Below are 15,096 nucleotides of genomic sequence, written 5' to 3'. Positions count from 1 at the left end.
GGCATTCTATTCTATTCTATTCTATTCAATGGATCAAAGGGATTTTACAGTGGCGTAATAGGTTTGCTCGCTCCGTATCATGGACTACATGCATTTGCCGTACATTCTGTAATACGGGCGCACTCGATTTAATACACTAGACTATCGTTTTGTTTTCTCGAGATCTCGAATTAATTATCTCGTTATCACGGGAAAACGGAGGAAAATTATCTCGTTATCACGGGAAAACGGGTGGAATAAAATGTATGTATGTATGGCTTTTAGGGCTTCCGTACGAACCGACAAAATGTGGGCCTAGAATTTCTAAAGTCTGAAAAACAGAGCAAGACTAACACTGTGACTTTCAAAGCATTTGAAAAAAAAGAATATGTGTGGAACTCTTTTTGAAATATAAGGTTTAATGTTTTCAATGTTATATTTTGAAGTCATTCAAAAGTATTCAGATTACATTATAATCAGAATCAGAACCGCTTTAGAATAGAATAGAATAGATCTTTATTGTCATTGTCACAGGTACAACGAGATTGAAAGTGCTTCTAGTCAGTCAGTGCAACATAAATAAAATCCTAGCGTTAAAATGAGTAACAGTGCCATAAATTTGTCCTTTGGTGTGACGTTAAAGAAAGAAAAGAAATTATTATTCAAATACTATATAAATAACATGAGAGAGATGTATCTTCATTGTTAAACACTTATTTACATATAGTGTTATTTATGTAATATTAAGTTATGAATAACACTATTTTTATCCCAAGAGTTGTTGGGCTTTTTCAATAAATCTAATAAACGCAAGTCAAATCAGCCTTTCTGTATGTATACAGGTATAGACATAAGTACAGTTTAAAACACAAGGGACATGACAGGCAGGTGCAAAAACATAACATAAAAATATGCATGTATGGCCTTTTAGGGCTTCCGTAGATACGCCAGTGAGGGAATGACGCTTTTATTTTGAAGGTTTTGGAAGCGGAAGCTTTATTGTTTTTGCTGCTGGGGTCAAAGTGATGTGCACACTGAGACTTTGTTGATAAAACAGATTGTTCCACAGTGAAAACGCTGCTCAACAATGCTGAGAGCGACACTCGGGGAACTTTTGACCCGCGGTCGTTGCAGTTGAGTGCCGGCTTTGAGCTCGCGGGCTCGGGAACATGCAGCTTTGACACAACTCCGAGTCTGGCCGCCTGGAAGCTGATTGGCTAAGTTAACCGTCGGCTCCGTGTCTGTCAAGTAAGTCTTTTGTTTTCTACTGTCGGAGCTGGCGTGTTTGTCAGTCAGTGACCCGCTTCAGCATCGACTCGCTCAGAGGACATTTGTCTTTTTTAAGTTTCCAGCCACCAACAGTCAACACAAAGCTAGCGAGCTAACGTTAGCTCGCAGGCTAAGCAGCGTTAGCTCAGGTAAACACTGAGCGCGTGACACGCGCCGCGTCCACCTGGCTGTCCGGCTCAGGTGTTTCTTTGTTACACAGCGCTGTGGCTGTTTCACTTTAGCTTTACGTTGTGTTGTGTTCGCATAATAAAGCCATCCCATTGTCTATTGTTTTGTTTCCACCCCCCTCATCATCATCAGCCGGTTGAGCTAACCAACTCAAAAATAACTGTCACGAGCGGAAGTGCGTTTGAGTTTCATTCAAATTATTCCTGTCATCATCATCATCATCATCATCATCATCATCATCATCACTATTTGTAGTAATATGAATCAGAGTCACACACAGGAGAGACCTGACCCCGGTTCACTGTGCTCCCAGGTGTACATACAGGTGTACATACAGGTGTACATACAGGTGTAGTCCAGTTAAAAAACAAGGGACATGACAGGTAGACGCAAAAAACACAACATTAAAACATAAAACAATAACTAAAAGGTATATATTTGCATAAATATAGCTATATATGCACATGTGTATGTATCTATATATATATCTATATCTATATTTGTTAAGTAGAACTTTATCAAGTTTGAATTTCTATTGAACAAATTATGTGTAACAGCGCAATGTTTGACTCAATAGTCGCTGTGTGCTGGGCCTTACAGTGTGGTCGGCAGGTAACATACATCACCTGTGCAGTAGGGGGGCGTGGCCTCAATAGCCCCTGCAGTAAGCTCAGTGTGCTGTGTGCATGTGATGAGGAGAGCAGATATCAGAGTACATGCATGAATCTGTTTGTGTTAGTCAAGATTATGCTAACATAATATTTTCATTCCATTTCATCACCAACTAAGTTAAGTTCCCGTTTTACTTTGGTAAATTCCTGGCTTAGTCACATAATTCACATAAATTCCTTTGAGTCCTATGAAAGTTTTCAACTTGAAAATTCCTGGAATTTTTGCAAACCTAGTCAGACTACAGACAGCTTGGCTTTTTGAGAATGAAGTTGATATGTGACTGTAAATCTTGAAGATGTTACGGCTGTGTTTGGTGAACGTTAAAGCATGTTTTTTTTTTTTTTGACCACGGACCTAAACGCCTGCACTTTATTCATCATTTAGTTAACCTCAGTCATCCAGGGGTTGGTTTCCACACATTATAGTTTAGTTTGGTGATGGTCTGCACAAAGGAAAGGGATTCCCAAACGTTTAATCTTTTAATATTGTTTTGGAGGGTAATTGATAAATTATAAAAGGTGAAATTTTTTTGGATAAACCGTCACAACAACTCTCAGAAACCTGTGGACGAGTCTGGTGAACCTACGTCCATGTTGTATACTGGCTATGCCAACACATATTCTGTATGTTAAGGCGTATTGGGAGGCATTTCCCAATACGCAACAATGAAAACAATTCCATCACCACAAATATATTCAGTTTCTGGCAAAGAAAGAAACGAAAACCAAAAATTAGAACAGTTACAAACAGTCAGTCGTCGCTCGCGATAACGTGGGTTCACTTTACGCGGACGTCGTGTTTCGTGGATGTTTTTAGTTCTTTTGCAGTGCGTTTTTTTTACAAAGCGTAATGTGTAATGAACGCGCATTGTGGCTGCGTCCTAAGTGGCTAAAGAAACGGCACAATGTGTTCTGCGTCTGAGACCTAAGGGAGTACTGTAACAAATGTGTAAAAAGGTGTATAAAAGTTGTGTTAGGGGGTTTTAAACGGCCCTTTAAAACATGTATATAATTGTAAAACTTACTCGTCGGATTTCGTTTATTGCGGGTTATTTTTAGAAAGTATCCCCCGCGAAACCGAGGGCCACTGTTATGAGAAACTCAAATCAGTGGCGTTTAGGATTATCAATGTATTGTTGCCTGCTCGGGTTTGGGAATAGTGAACACCATATGAACCCTGTACGGATAATGAGCTGGATTTTGTTGTGATTTATGTGGAGAAATTGGCTGAAGTCAAGGCAATGGGTGAGGTCAGAAGGGAAGAAAGTTTGTTGATTGCTGTATTATTTAGTGACGCTTGTCAAGGAGAATTAGAGACACTCTCAATTCATCAGAAGTGGCCTGAGAAGTGGTCTCACAATTCTACCGAACTCGTGCTGGGGATAGACTTTAAAAACCCCAGATAACACATAAATACTAACACTAAACAAACCAAAAACTACAACACACTACACGCCAGAATTAGTCAAAGAGAATTTTTTACCGCCATGGATGTGTTATTTCGCATGTTCTAGTTCTGTAGACACAGAGTCTGTTAACGCAGATCAGAATGGCAACAACAAACTATCTATTAGGGTCTATGAAGGCAGCAATAGGTCCCCTCCTCTTCTTCGCCCTGACCACCACAGTGTTTGAAATGTGTGGCACCTAGGCGAAGCCAAAACAATGAATACCTCGTGACCCGTGTAACCTTAAGTAGAAAATTTCAATAACAGTGGAGTAAATGAGTTTAACAGAAAACAGAGAGACCTGAAGTAAATAAACAGATTTTCATCATCCCCGAGTACTCACACGTTTTCAGTGGAGATGATAGAAGAAAAATGTGACACGGTTCTTGGCAGCCGATGTAAGGATGATCTGATCCTCATGCTGGAAACGAGATGGACCTGTGAACACGTGGAGAATATGATAGTGAATAGTATATATAAGAAAGATTTATATATATATATATATAATATATATAATAAAATGGCATGCCGTTCAGGAAAATTAAACCTTTGAATATCATGTGAAATGAAACGTTATTTGATGAACCTTATATATGAACACCGACATGATATATAGAACATTATATACATGTTTGCTCAGCATGGAGGAGAGTGATCCACTCACTAGATGCGCATAGATCGAGGTCTTGAAACAGCACCCTGAGAGATCTCCGTGCAGTATGACGTCACGGCTGCAGGTAAGGCTGGCTGACGTCAGGCTGGGGTGATATCTCCACCAAGAGTCCAGGCTGAGTAGTTCAGCTCCACCGTGTCAGGCAACCGCTGCAGCGCAGCTGCACGCCACACACAGAGGAGGAATACCACAAGCCGCCACATCTGCAGCACTCTGACCGGGGCGGGATCCCGTCGGACACACACCTGTACACACTGTCAGCGGTCGAACAGCGCCTGCGTCCATGCGCTGCTGACGTTCCGTGTTGGAGCTGTAACGTGACCATCGCACGGTGACACACGCGGAAGCAGCGTTACAATAACAGTCGACCAGAGACGGTAAAAAAAAGAGTCACTTCCGGTATCCGTGTCACGTGGGCCGCTGCGCTCGATTCGAATCTTCTCCCCGTAAAAATCTGATTTATTTTTCATATAACTACAATAAAAACCGCTGAACTAAAAACTTACACAACTTTCTTTAATCTATATTCTTTTTAATCATCTATGACGTTTCAACAAAACACGGCTCACACTTAGGAGACAGGAGTATAACCCGCGAGTGTAATGACGTATCTCTTCTCTTATAGAACATCTCTGGATCAGAGATGTGCCTTCAAATAAAACTGACTGTAATCAAGGACTGACGATTGAATATTCGAAAGTGGAAACACGTGGAAATGTTCAACTTGTAAAGTCTGCAAGGCTTTTATTTTGACATATTCAATAAGACGTATAGCTGTGTTGTTGTTTTCCTGGTACCATAACCGAATCAACAGAATAAATATCAAGGCTATATTAAAATTAATTATAAATAAGACTTTAAAGACAATGAAATAAATCACACACAAATAAAAAAAAGACTCTAATCTAAAATTTAAATTGTGTTGAACGGAGTGTTGTTTGCATAAAGCCCAAAAGGCCAAATACATAATACATTTTATCTCCAACCCCGTTTTCCCGTGATAATGAGAATAATAATTCAGATCTCGAAAAACAAAACGATAGTCCGAGTGTATTGAAGTGCGCAGAAACAGAATGTATAGCAAAGTGCATTAGTCCATGATACGGAGCGAGAAAACCTATTACCCACTGTAAAATCCTGGATACCATAATTCGACAAAGGTTTGATACACTTTGATCCAGGACCATCCTGACTGTTCACTCACTCAGTATAAAGATATTTAACTGTATCATTTGGAGCAATCATCCTCAAATTTTCATTATTTGAATTGAAAAAGGCATTATGTACAATATTTACTCTACTGTAAAACCCCTTTGATCATAATTTCGACAAAGGTGAACACTTTGGCTTAATCCTCACTCCAGTCCGCGAATCAAGTGTACAAACAACCTTTGTCAGAAATTTACGCTATTAGTAATGTACAGTCTAGTTATAATTCTTGTACTTAGTAGTTTTTGCTATAGTAGTAATTATATATATATAAGTATAGTAGTAGTTGGTATAGTAGTTTTATTGTACATATCTCTACTTGTTTATTTATGTGTGCACACTATGGGGTAGCTTGTAATCTCATTATACTGTGTATATGAACAATAAAGGCATCTATTCTTTCTATTCTATCTATTCAATGGATCAAAGGGATTTTACAGTTGCGATAGGTTTGCTCGTCCGTATCATGGAACATGCATTTGCCATACATGTCGTAATGACGGCGCACTGATTTAATACACTAGACTATCGTTTTTTTTTCCTCGAGATCTCCAAATTATATTATCTCGTAATCACGGGAAAACGAGGAAAATTATCTCGTTATCCGGGAAAACGGGTGGAAAAAATGTATGTATGTATGGCCTTTGAGGGCTTCCGTAAACGACAAAATGTGGCCTACTAGAATTTCTAAAGTCTGAAACAGGGCAAGACTAACACTGTGACTTTCAAAGCATTTGAAAAAAAAGAATATGTGTGGAACTCTTTTGGAAATATAAGGTTTATTATGTTTTTCAATGTTATATTTGGAAGTCATCAAAAGTATTCAATACTTATAATCAGAAATCAGAACCGCTTTAGAATAGAGATGAATAGATCTTATTGTCATTGTCACAGGTACAACGAGATTGAAAGTGCTTCTAGTCAGTCAGTGCACAAAATAAATCCTCGTTAAAATGAGTAACAGTGCAGAAATTTGGTCCTTTGGTGTGACGTTAAGAAAGAAAAAAGAAATTATAATTCAAATACTATATAATAACATGAGAGAGATGTACTTCATGTGTTAAACACTTATTTACATATAGTTTATTTAATGTAATATAAGGTTAGAATAACACTAGTTTTTATCCCAGAGTTTGTTGGGCTTTTTCAAGTTTCAATTTAAGTTTCAATCTTTTTGTCAAAACTGCAAATTACAAGACATACCAGATTGAAATTACGTTTCTCTCTCTGTCAAATGTAAAGATGTACATATATATAAAATAAAATAAAATAAAAGAAAAATAAATATAAATAAAAAAATAAATATAAAAAAAAATAAAGCTAATCTAATTAATAAACGAGTCAAATTTGCTGTCAGCTTTCTGTTGTATACAGGTAGAATAGAGCATTAAAACACAATGGATGAAGAGTGCACAACATAAACTAAAAATAATGCTTAGGATGCCTTTTAATAGGGCTGTCCGTAGATACCCAGTGAGGAAATGACGCGTTTATTTGAAGGTTTTGGAAGCGGAGCTTTAATTGTTTTTGCTGCTGGGGTCAAAGTGATGTGCACACTGAGACTTTGTTGATAAAACAGATTGTTCACAGTGAAACGCTGCTCAACAATGCTGAGAGCGACACTCGGGGAACTTTGGACCCCGGTGCGTTGCAGTTGAGTGCCGGCTTTGAGCTCGCGGGCTCGGGAAATAGAGCTTGACACAACTCGAGTCTGGCCCGCCTGGAGCTGATTGGCTAAGTTAACCGTCGGCTCCGTGTCTGTCAAGTAAGGCTGTTGTTTTCTACTGTCGGAGCTGGCGTGTTTGTCAGTCAGTGACCGCTTCAGCATCGAATCGCTCAGAGGAAATTTGTCTTTTTTAAAGTTTCCAGCCACCAACAGTCAACACAAAGCAGCGAGCTACGTTAGCTCGCAGGCTAAGCAGCGTTAGCTCAGGTAAACACTGAGCGCGTGACACGCGCGCGTCCACCTGGCTGTCCGGCAGGTGTTCTTGTTACACACGCGTGGCTGTTCATTCTTAGCTTTACGGTTGTTGTTGTTCGCATATAAAGCCATCCCATTGTCTATGTTTTGTTTTCACCCCCTCATCATCAGCGGTTGAGCTAACCAACTCAAAATAACTGTACGAGGCGAAGTGCGTTTGAGTTTCATTAATTATTTCCTAATCATCATCATCACATCAATCAATCATCATCATCACTATTTGTAGAATATGAATCAGAGCCAGAGCCGCTTTATGGACACACACACAGGAGGAACCTGACCCCGGTTCACTGTGCTCCCAGGTGTACAACAGGTGTACACAGGTGTACATACAGGTGTACAACGGTGTACATACAGGTGTAGTCCAGTTAAAGACAAGGGACATGAGGTAGACGCAAAAAAACAACATTAAAACATAAAAAACACAAAAAAAGGTATATATTTGCAAATATAGCTATATATGCACATGTGTATCGATAATCTAACATATAGAATAAATAAAAAAATATATATATATATATATAGTATAGATTGCATAAATCTGGTTTCTACACACAGTCGTGTTCTCTGAATGTGACGTTAACTGTAACAGGTTGCCGTTCGGAAGAAGAAGAAAAGAATGGGGAATACTTTTTAACACTCTGTTTTATTTACATGCATTTTAACCCACATAGACATGCAAATGTGGAGTGATGGGCAGCCCCCTGAGAAGCGCCCAGCGAGCAGTTATAGGGCAAGGCACCATTCCCGGTTTCCAAGGTCCCAATGGACTGAGCTACTTGCCGCCCCAGGTGTACATACAGGTGTAGTCCAGTTAAAAGACAAGGGACATGACAGGTAGACGCAAAAAACACAACATAAAAACAAAACATAGACAAAAAAGGTATATATTTGCATAAATATAGCTTATATATGCACATGTGTACTAATCTATCTATCTATCTATCTTATCTATCGCTATCTATCTAGATAGATAGATAATAGATAGATAGATATAGTACACAAGTGGGTTCTTAACCTTGTTGGAGTACCCCGAACCAGTTTCATGTGCTCATTCACCGAACCCTCTTCGTAACAAATAAATATGGACATTTTTTTTACACTGGTGCCAAACATGAACCGTGCATTAACACACCTTGTTCAAATAAAAAAACCAACACAGTGCATGAACTCACAACAACTTACCCTCAAGTGTGACTTCTGCTGTTGCCTTTGGAGAGACCAGTTCAGATATGTGTGGCTTCACCTTGGCAAGTGCCAGTCTCTGTCATTTTTCACGCAAAGTCTGTTCCTTTTCTTAGTTTTTATGTCCAGCACCTCAAAACGATTGCTCACAAAGATATTTTGTAACAATGGTATAAAAAATTCCAGGGGCTGAGGCTCCACCGAACCCCTGAGACCGACTCACCGAACCTAGGGTTCGATCAACCACGGTTAAGAACCACTGATAGTATATCGTGCTGTGTAATGTGACGTTAACTGTATACAGGTTGCCGTTTGAAGAAGAAGATATTCCCCATGAATTCTTTTTTTACACTCTGTTTTATATCACATACAGCATTTTTAACCCAGATGCACACACATGCAAATGTGGAGAGAGATGTTGCAGTGATGGGCAGCCCTTCCCTGCAGAGCACCCAGCGAGCAGTTGGAGGGGACGGTGCCTTGCTCAAGGAGTGAACTGGACTGGCACCTCTCCAGCTACCAGTCCACCTTCCAATTTTTTGGTCCATGTGGGACTTGAACCAGCCACCCTCCCGGTTCCCAACCAAGTCCCAATGGACTGAGCTACTGCCGCCCCAGGTGTACAACAGGTGTAGTCCAGTTAAAAGACGGGACATGACAGGTAGACGCAAAAAACACACATTAAAACATAGACATAAAAAAGTAAGCTATATACATATCTAAAAGGTATAATTGCATAAATATAGCTATATTGCACATGTGTATGTCTATAGACATTTGTAAAGTGGGTAAAGGATCCTGGTGCAGGTGATGGCATAAATCGGTTTCTACACACGGTCGTGTTTCGTGAAGTGACACGGGTGCACTGTATACAGGTTGCCGTTTGAGTGTTCACCTTTCTCTCCTGACTGACCAACGTGTCGTCGTTCGTGTCGTTGTGTGCAGGTGAAACTCTTGAGGACAGACGGAGCGCCTTCTCTGACAGTGCAGCTGTATATTTACAGGTGCAGCTCGCTGAATGACTAAGAGAAGCACGCTCTTTTCAGCTTGTCAAGAGGTACGTTTCATACGCGCTGTCATCCAGCGTTTTATTGTTGCTATGGAAGTCTTTGGGTTCGGTCTCGCTGTTGAGTCAGCCTGTGACACTCCATGCTGTATCCTCCTATGGTTTAAGAGTTGAAATACTGTACATACTCAGACAGCGGTGCACATGGCTCCGTTCATACTGCACTGACGGCCTGCATAGGTCACACTATTGACGGTGAGTAAATTCCACGCGCTCCATGTTTCTTGCAGCTTGTGGACGGTCGGCCCTTTGTGGGCTGAGTTCAAGTGACAAAGTGAAACTCACACATACTTTGGGGTAAGTGATACTATGCCAAGAGTAAAATTAGAGCTTCATTTTGTGATGTAAGTAAGAACTAAATAACTGGAAAATAGAGCTGCCAACGATTAGTCTCTCGAAACTGCATGGCTGCAGCTTCCACTGCTGCGTCTGCCTTTTTGTCACTCACACACACACACACACACACACACACACAGCACACACACCACACACACACACACACACTACAACCTAGCCACCCTGCGCAGTAGTGGTAATCGGCGTCAGCCTGACTGTACCGTAAATTATACGATAACACAGACCCTGCAGGAATTCACAGATGTTGCGATTTGCAACTCAAACAACTTCAGTGAATCCCTCGTGAATTCAGGGCGGTGTTGCAATTTAAACCAATCACCGCGATTTTTCCGCAACTTTCGCGCAGTCTGCCCGGGGGATCAACTCGGCGGGTCAGGGATGGTCGCGCGGTGCGGGAGGATCCCCCGTGAGGACCTCCCCCGGCGCTGGCTGGCCTCCGTGGGTGCATTCCTCCGCGTGCCACTCGGGGTCGGCATGGAAAGACTCTGGGGCGAAGTTGGCTCAGCTCCGTCGGCAAGCTTTGCGGACCGCCCCCCGTCCCTTCCGGGACAGTCGATTTACGATGATCCGATTGCGACTAATCGAAAAAATAATCGGTGATTAGTTGCTATCAAAATAATCATTTGTGGCAGCCCTACTGGAAAATCAGAAAGCTGAAGCCAATTTATCGATGACTCTTTTCTGTCAGTAATACACATGCAGCATTCGTCTTGTGGAGCAGAGCCCGATGGATGCTGCACTTCAGTACAGGCTTTGAACTTCACCGAATCGCACACGTAGCGCCAGGAACAAAAAACATTTACGTTGCTCGTAAGACTTTAAATCAGCTAAGCCAACATTTACCATGGACATATGAGTATCCGTTATAATGTCAGTGAGTGCAAAGATCACTCCAGTTACTCACAAATCATTGAAATGGTGCAGCTGAATGAAGCTGGGTGTCGACGTTTGTCATTTTGTGTAAAAAAGCATCAGATTTTGATGTCGTTATTTTATCTGATACAGACAATTCAAATTTGCTCAGATGTCCTATAGGAAGGAAGTCTTTAGTAACAGTTTCTCAAAAACTGCTTGTTTAATAATCGTCGGCTGATATTTGGTCTTTGTCAGTAGGGTATCAGTACTCTACTACTCTCTGGGGGTTGTGTTTTCATTTGATTGTTGCAGCAGCCTGTAGCTCATGTTATAAAACTTATTATTCCATATTGTGCTACGACCCAAACGCGCTTTCCAACATTTGGAGTGTCGCTGGTGCGCATTAGCACAGACGTACGTAGTGACCATGGTAGAGCATTTACATTGGCATAGCCAGCAGTGTCGTACCCCCATCAGGTGGACACAGATGAACATTCTTCTCTGACATGTGACAGGATGCTGAACCATCACTGCAGAAGGAACCCTGGATTCATGAGGAGCTGCAGATCCGTATGCATGGCATCGGGGGATGTCACACGTCAGGAGAATGCTGGAGCAAGGATACTCGCCTAAGATCCGCGACGCCAACACGGCTGGACGCCTCCCACTTCTCTGCTGCCAAGGAAAAGAAAGATGTGTTCGAGTCTTTCTGGAGCACGGAGGTCAGAGATTTGTCTTTTTATCGCCTGCTGCAGGAACTTCTTTGGTGGTATACAGTGACAGTTTTCTGCCCAACACTAAGGGCATTATTTTATTTGAGAGAGAGTCTTTCATTCACCTCCTGAATATAACTGTCACAACATTCAAACAGTCAGACTGATAACCCTAAAACACTTTCTAATACCTCCCATCTGCAGAAAATGTGATCTAGAATAAATGAAATCTATGTAAATAGATAATGTGAAGAAAATTTCAAGTTAAAGCACAAGTCCAGACACCATGACGGGGAGTTTCTGTTAGATGCATGAAGAAGACCATGAACAGTGCAAGCAGCCTTTAAGCTACACAACAACAAATGCACATGCCGAGTTGGTAGAACTTTAGACATATGTGAGGGTAAACAGATACAGTATACTTATTTGGGACAGATTAACTGGTGCTGTGCTCCAAATTGTCAACAATGGAGCCACCATGGATCCCAAGTCTTGTTATTTTGAGTCTGGCTGAAATAGCCTGCACACTTGTAATGTGTATGCTGTGTTAGCACACTACAGGGAGGTCAAGCAGTGACCTCTGAATGTCCTGTCACGGACACGTGAAATATTTGGACGGCTCCTTGTCGTTTACAACTTGGCAGTCTTCATGTCCATGCGGCAACTTAGATAAGGTATATTTGTAGTGTTTGTCGTGGAGGGTTAACAACAATGTCATTGGCAATCCAAACAACATGTTCATTAAATCTGAGGTTAATTTCTTTAACGCAGACTTTGCTGACATGAGGCGTCCGTGTTTACGTGTCAGTAGAGCTGGAATGGGAGATATTCCAAGCTCTCAGACGTGATATCTATATCAAGTGAACTATTACTAAAAAATTTGGCATAAAACGAGCCGCGCAGTAGACATTAAAGACGATGAAAACCAGAGCTAATTTGAAACTGGACTACTTTGCCACATGTTTCTGAACCCAAATTCACTTACTTTAGCAGATTTAATTTATTTCCAGTGACTTTCATTTGTAATGTAGTATTTGAATGTTTAATAATGTTCTTATTTATTAATGTGTTTGACTTTATATTCACAGCGATTCCTTCATGTACACAACAAGCAGGGTGGTTGTGTATCAACCATGGCAATGTATCAGAGTTTGCCGCAGACAGTGCTCGTAAACTCTCAGATCAGTACTGTAGAGAGGACTGCTTAGAAGGGCAGTGTAGGTTAGAACAGGTAATGTGGAACTGTTGAAGAGGTTAGTCTTTGTGTCAGATCAGACTTCAGATGGACTGGCTGTGTTTGCGTTTCCTCTCTCCCACTCTGTCCACTCTCCTCTGTGCAGCTGACCCCACACGTGAAGGACTTTATTTGGAGGCTTCACAGCGCTCACTACGCTGCTATGCACGGCGAGCGCGCATCGCCCGACTCATGCTGAGTCCGAGTTTGAGTGACATTATAAATCAAAAGCAACGATGGCTGGACGCCGCTGCACCGTCGTCCGCCCACTACGGCCGAGACTCGTTCGTACGCCTCCTCCTCGAGTTCAGGGCCGAGGTGGACCCACTGAGCGACAAAGGAACCACGCCGCTACAGCTGGCCATCATCGCGGAGCGATCCAGCTGTGTATCGGATCCTCCTGGACCAGCGCCAATATTGACATTCAGAATGGCTTCCTGCTGCGATACCGTCATCAAGGCATCACTCGTACTGCCGCATGTGCCTGCAGAGAGGAGCCGACACTAATCTGGGACCGTCTTGAAAGATGGCCAGACGCCCCTGCACCTGTCAGCCCTCAGGGATGATGTGCTGTGCGCCCAGATGCTCTACACATACGGGGCCGATACCAACCAAGAACTACGAGGCCAGAACACCTGTAGCTGTATCTGTTAGCATTCTGGGATCAGCCGGCCCTGCCTGGACTTCCTACAGGAGGTCACCAGTGAGTAACACAACAATGTCCTACAAGCAGTAAATGACATATAGGAAATAGGATTACAGTATGGTGAAAGTTTAAGTTCTAAATAATTGTAATTATTATCAAATACAATCATGGTAATCAAACAAGTATAATAACCATTTATCTGACCATCATGAAAAGAACCAGGAGGTATTAACAGAACCAAAGAAAACCAGCAGATTCTGTCATGTGACTACTTCAGCTATAAATGTGTTCATTAAATCAAGAAATGTCATATTTTATTAGTGTACTTGTGTCTAGTTCAAATAAGGAAAGAAAATGTGTTCTTTGTGTTCATGGTGTTGGTGTCATCCATTTATTCCCTTCTCATTGATTAATTTATACTTTAATTACTGATGTTTTTACAATCTACCTGTTAGGTTGAGGGATTTTAAGCCGGACTTTCATCAGGCCATTTCCAAGTTTCAGAAATGAATATCAGATTGTAGAATGAAAATAGATAGAATTCAGTCAATAGAAAGTTTATATAAATAAGACAGAGATATATATAAATATAAATATTTTATGATAAATATATATTAATATAATATAGTATATACATGAGGATGAATGTGATGTCCACAAGTTATTCTCCCCAAAATTAAATTTATCTTATCAAGACATTGTAACTTGCACTATGATACAGCTAGACATGCTACATTTGTATACTACATGTTAGAATGTGTGTTGTGTAATCCTGATGACCCAGGAGTTTAATGTTAGTAAACTGTTATTGACAACATGTTTCATTTGCTAATTAATAATTGTAATGGAATCAGGATCGAAGTCATTTTAGGGCGGGGTATCGATTTAAATTCCAAGATCGATTCGTTCCGATTCTCAAGACTGAGAATCGATTGTCATAATCCGATCCGATCCGATCGTACGGGTTAGTGTTATTAAAACCATTTTTTTTTGATCGCCCGAGTCCGTCGTTTTCAAACGGAATACGGGCGCATATCTTTGCAAATGTAACCCGCAATCGCCTCAGTTATTTTAAGAGAACGTACAGAAGTGGCTGGTCGTTGTTAGAGTTTTCCTTGAGTGTTCTTTTGTCTGTAGTTTTATTATATTTCGCAGTGAATTTCCTTTTTCCCACGTTTGATGAACGCATCATATCATTCCGACGGCAACTTGAACACCTCGCCCGTGTGAGACGCCGTAGTGTAGTTTAAACACGGTGCACGCCTGTTTCAATTCAATGACGCGACTTAAAATTTTAATTTTAATTAAATCGATCTTTGGATGTACGAATCGATCTTAAGGAATTAATATGCAAAATCGATTTTTTTCAACACAGGCCTAGTCAATTTTTACATTTTAATTTCTACATAATGTGCAAAGACTCCTTTTTTAAAAATGTCAAATGTCACATAATCGAGGAATGCATTTATTTGTTTGCTTTAAAGGCAGCGTTGTTGTCTAACGTATGATTTTAGAAGTGAACCTGTAGTTGTGAGGCGTGGATACTAATCGCCTACATATCAGTCCAATGTTGCATGCCTGTTTCTAATGGTGTGGCACAGAGAAAATTAATGGCCTTACT

The 15,096-nt window shown here is 41.0% G+C and overlaps 1 protein-coding gene and 1 pseudogene across 2 annotated transcripts in view; both read left to right on the top strand.

Annotated features, from left to right (window-relative positions):
* The first annotated feature begins 938 nt into the window (after positions 1-938).
* asb7 (ankyrin repeat and SOCS box containing 7) overlaps positions 939-15,096 on the top strand; it is a 36,434-nt gene continuing 22,276 nt past the window's right edge. The window contains exon 1 of one of the 2 annotated variants that reach the window (XM_027281653.1): positions 939-1,227. The gene's annotated coding sequence lies outside the window, so the exon portion shown is untranslated. Of the gene's footprint in view, positions 1,228-7,133; positions 7,204-15,096 lie in introns of those variants that run through there. The other variant, XM_027281654.1, reaches the window with a different exon arrangement.
* Positions 11,399-15,096, top strand: part of LOC113746309 (ankyrin repeat and SOCS box protein 7-like) — a 5,744-nt pseudogene continuing 2,046 nt past the window's right edge.

The sequence above is a fragment of the Larimichthys crocea genome, chromosome VIII (genome assembly GCF_000972845.2).
Source record: "Larimichthys crocea isolate SSNF chromosome VIII, L_crocea_2.0, whole genome shotgun sequence".
In the NCBI taxonomy this organism is placed as follows: Eukaryota; Metazoa; Chordata; class Actinopteri; family Sciaenidae; genus Larimichthys; species Larimichthys crocea.
The sequence above is the reverse complement of the archived record's forward strand: the minus strand, read 5'-3'. Positions and strand labels throughout refer to the sequence as shown.